Raw genomic sequence first — 5367 nt, 5'->3', positions numbered from 1 at the left:
TATAATCAAAATAAGACAGTCAAACTTCGAACGTCTAAATAATTAGTTAAAAAAATGGACCACACTACAATAAAAATAGCTTTTAATGGTAATATATATATATATATATATATATATATATATATATATATATATATATATATATATATATATATATATATATATATATATATATATATATATATATATATATATATATATATATATATATATATATATATATATATATATATATATATATATATATATATATATATATATATATATATATATATATATATATATATATATATATATATATATATATATATATATATATATATATATATATATATATATATATATATATATATATATATATATATATATATATATATATATATATATATATATATATATATATATATATATATATATATATATATATATATATATATATATATATATATATATATATATATATATATATATATATATATATATATATATATATATATATATATATATATATATATATATATATATATATATATATATATATATATATATATATATATATATATATATATATATATATATATATATATATATATATATATATATATATATATATATATATATATATATATATATATATATATATATATATATATATATATATATATATTAACAAAAAATGATAAAACCTTTATCATTATTACCATTATTAATTGCCGCTAAATATCATTTTGATGTAGTGTCACCTCCGCTAATTTATTGGAATCTTGATAAAAGTAAATTATCTACTCAAATACAGTCAGATCTGCTCAATAACATAATAATAAACACCTCTATTATAACATTTCACTATAAAAGTCAAGCTTTATCGAAATCAATATTCTATGTTATGTTTTACCTCTTTGTAATATTTTTTTAACTTATAACAACATCTATTCCGCAAATTTATTTTCCCGTTTAACATCCAGCCATTTCCTACACAAATGAATATACAAATCGTCATAATTAATGAGTGTTATAATTCGTGATAAATAAATTAGCAAAATGTAAGATAATTAGAATACAATTAAGTATATTTATAGCTTAATATCAAACGCTTATCTATAAATATCTTTTAGACGATATTTTTACATTGTTGCTTGATATTTATATAGTTAAAAAGAAAAATTATGTTGTTGGTTGATATTGATTGGTTATATATAATATCAGTCTAGAGGTGAAATCAAGGTTAGGAGTTTGGAGGTTCTAAATCAATTTTGTTTGGGGATTCACATGTTTATATACATATATTTATTTAATTTTTTAATACAAATATAGGGTCTACGAAATGGATTCGTCCGAACCCATGAACCCCACCTAGCTCTGCCTCTTAATATATGTCCAAGGATCATTTCAATCAAACAATAATTTGAATTTGTGTGGACAAAATTTGTAGAATAAATTATTTGAGATATTATTTTCCTTTTTATATTACACTACAAAACCTATTTGCACTAGTCATAAAACTGTTACATGATTTGGACTTTCTTTAGATATTTATTTTGCTATCATGAATATATCCGAAACAAACTGATGTTGCTTCATTAAGTTCACATACTAGTTATACGTATGATTTATGATTCAAGATTGTTTATACTATGTGAATAATAGTACTGAATAGATTATTATGCGATGAATAATAATGCATGGATTATTAGACAATGAATATTGGGCACATATGGGATGTTATGTAATGCATTGAGTTTGATTGGATGAATTTATAACTTGTGATTTATAAATTAAAAGTCATAACTTAGAATTTGTTAGGAGAAAGGTATTTTTATCTTCAAAGTTTATTACTTATGATTTTATATTGAGAGTCTTTTTCCTTATCATGACTTCAACCAAGAGGTTTAGTTGGAAGAATTAAGAAAAATAATCTAGGATTTCTTAAGTAACTGTATTGGCGATAAAAAAATTTCAACAAAATGGTCTTATGCATATGTAATTTATCGATATTGTATAAATAGTTATGTAATGTTTCAATATTGTATAAATAGTATAAAATTGTGTATATACAACTATGTATACACTGCACCAATAATTAATAGTATAAACAGTCAATATTTCTAGTACATTATCACCTTATATTTTGATCATATTTGTGTTGCTTACATTGTTATTGGATTGTTTTGATCTTATTAGATGATTTTATGCAAATTGGCACGAGGAAAATTGAAGTGAACGAAGCCAAAAGAGACCAGCTGTACCATATTAGGTAGAAGGCAGGGGCGGATTGTAACACTCCAAAAATTTCTAAGTTAAAACTTCAACCATTCTTTATTCGTGAAGAAGATCGTAGTAATTCTTAATTGTTATTAGGTGTTAAGGTCAATTCTTCAGTGTGAGAATGATTTTGGATATGAATTAAGGTCACCAGAATCCCCTAGCACAAAGTTGGGTTGAAAGCTTTCTTACCGATTGAGTTTCAATATGAGATTTTACTTGGGTCAACTTCAAACTACCATATCTCTCAGCACATAACGAATTAGGTGGCCCATGACCTATCAAATCAAAGGTCTTTGAGTCATCTTTCCAATGCCACCAAGTTTGCCTCATTTCGAGTTCGGAGTAAAAAAGTAAATTTCATATGTGGCAAACATATTTAAGCAAATAACGCTCCATAACTATAGTTTATCTAATTGCGCTTCATGACTATAGTTAGAGTTGTCAATATGGGCTGACCCATCCCATCCGGGTTAACCCATACATGCTTTGAAATTTGACGGGTCAGGCCGAGCAAGCCCATTTTTGATGTGGCCAAAAAATGATCGGCTCAGCTCACAAGTACGTGGGCTACGGACTTTTCCAGGCCAACTCTCTTTTCTTAAAAGTATATTTTTATATTAAATTATAATTTTAAAATATTATTATAAATATCGACAAGACAATATTACATGGTGTTAGTGTTACCACTTGTTAATCAAATCTACAAATAAAATTATCTTTATAGTATTTATTAAATTTGATTTTCAAGTAAAAGCATAAATAGCTAAATAAAAATATTAACCTAATTATTTTCCAATAATCATAATAAAACACAAAAAATATGACAATATTCCATAGACTACGGCCTTGGCCTATGTAGTGATTCCCTAGAAATTTTAAGGAATTTTTAAATTATGTAGTACATATTTTACTGTCACGACCTGAGTCTACACCTTGAACGTGACCGGCACTCAAGAACCATTGTTGGTCCCCAAGCGAACCCTCATCTTGGCTGATTACAAGCGGAAGACTACCTTAAGCATGCAAAAGCTTAAAACTGAAATAAAATTCAATAAAATCAACTTTACAAAACTTTAATTCAAATGAACAACTTAGAATAAAAATAACATATTCAACTCGCCATAAAAATAGGCAACTTAAGTCTTTAAAACATTTAATAAAATAAATGAATAATACAGACTTCTCACCTATACTGACTATCTATGAAGCCTCTAACTGACAATGAAGGAAGTCGGGAAAAGACCCATGACCTCCTAACAACTGAAAGAAAATGAAATTCTCCGGAAACAAGGATGCTCACCATAGCTAACTCGAACTCCCGAATGTATCTACGAAGCTCCTGTTGATGATCCTGAATACCTGTGTCTGCATCATGAGAAGATGTAAGCCAAATGGCTCAGTACGTGAAATGTACGAGCATGTAAGGGGAATTCTAAAACATAACATAAGCTTGAAACTTGAATAAAAGGAAACATACTTACCTTTTTCCAAACTTATTCAACTCAAGGAATACTCAAGGATACTTTAAACTACTCAACTTAGAAGTACTCAAGGATAAGATACTCAATTCAAAGATATGATATTCGACTCTGGGTACTCAACTCAACATGACTGAACTCATTTCAATATAAAGCAATTTAAAACAAGTGCAATATAAATAAACAAACTGTTTAAAAACATGTTGTCAACTATGTGTATGCAAGGATACAACATAACTCTGAAATGTATGTAAAAATACAATAAACTGATGTATATAAAAATACAATAACTTATGTCGGAGTTTCTCTAACCAACAACCATCACATAAGAGCTATTGTGATGATACATCGATCTTCCTCACGCTGCCAGTGCATCCTATACTCGGCCAAAGGTATAGGACCTAAAACTACTAAGTGGATCCACTAGTCTATTGTGAAAATGATTCATCTAAAAAGTATGACCCTTTTCTACCCATGGTGGCTACATGGTTTATGGGGGTTGTGAGTTGTCTGAACTCTCCCCCATATCGGTGCTCAATACTACTCCCAAAAAGCTCTTATATTTTAAAAACATACTTCTTTCTGCTGATTTGAGATAATTGCTCAAAAATTTAGCCCAAAGGTTATCTTGGAAATCTCAGTTTCCTCTCTTGCTTAATTTAGAAAGCGATTACTCTTTTCTGAAAACTAGCCCAAAAGCTCTTTGGAAATTTCAGTTTCCGTTTTTATTTAAATGTGAAAATATTTATAAACTCTTTAGGAATATTTAGTCCCCATATGTTTCTTTGAAGAAAAGAACTTCAAAATTTACTCTTTACTCTTAACTGAACTCAAAGCTTAAGTCTTAAAACAAAGGTTAACCATTTGTAAAAGACTTCTTAAGATATGGTTCATGCCGAATTATGGACATGAACGACTCAATGCAAGGTTTTCAATAACCATAGATAGAACTCAATACTCAAGACTTAGAACTTGAAGATACTACTCCTCTCAAAGGTACTTAACTGATGGAGTTCATGCAGAAGTTATGGGCATGAACAACTCGACTCGAAGGTATACATAACTAAATGGAACTCATGTATACAACTCTTCTCATTCTCTTATTTACTTTCTCAAAAAAACTTAGTTCAATTCAATAGTTGATCTCAAAGGATTCACAATTTAACCCAAAGGCTTTCTTGAACTCTACTTTTAACTTTCTCTTGAATGTGAATTATGAATTTAAGAGTTATGGTTCATGCTACGAAAGATCTCATGATGATAAAGTAGACTCATGAGTACATTCTCCTCATCCTCACACTTGCTTGCTCGAGTCTTGAAACAAGTTACTATAAGTTGTAGAAGACTCCACAAAATGACTCAAAGGGACTTTCTTAGAATGTTCAAAAGAATTCTCAAAACTTAACTCTTAACTCTACCTTGAATTTGAATTTGAATTAGGAATGATTTTAGGTGTTTAGAAGTAGTTTAGATTAGTTAGAATCGAAAGGAGTGAAGGTGCACTTTAAACGAACTCAAACGGGGCAATCGACGACAAACTGGAGGGGGGCAGGCGACCCTAGTGCTATGGGTGGCGCGGGGCGCCAGCCCCTAAACTTCAGAGGTGGGTTTGGGGCGCTCTGGC

Source organism: Solanum tuberosum, unplaced genomic scaffold (assembly GCF_000226075.1).
Source record: "Solanum tuberosum cultivar DM 1-3 516 R44 unplaced genomic scaffold, SolTub_3.0 scf00469, whole genome shotgun sequence".
Classification (NCBI taxonomy): domain Eukaryota; kingdom Viridiplantae; phylum Streptophyta; class Magnoliopsida; order Solanales; family Solanaceae; genus Solanum; species Solanum tuberosum.
Note: the sequence above shows the minus strand (reverse complement) of the source record.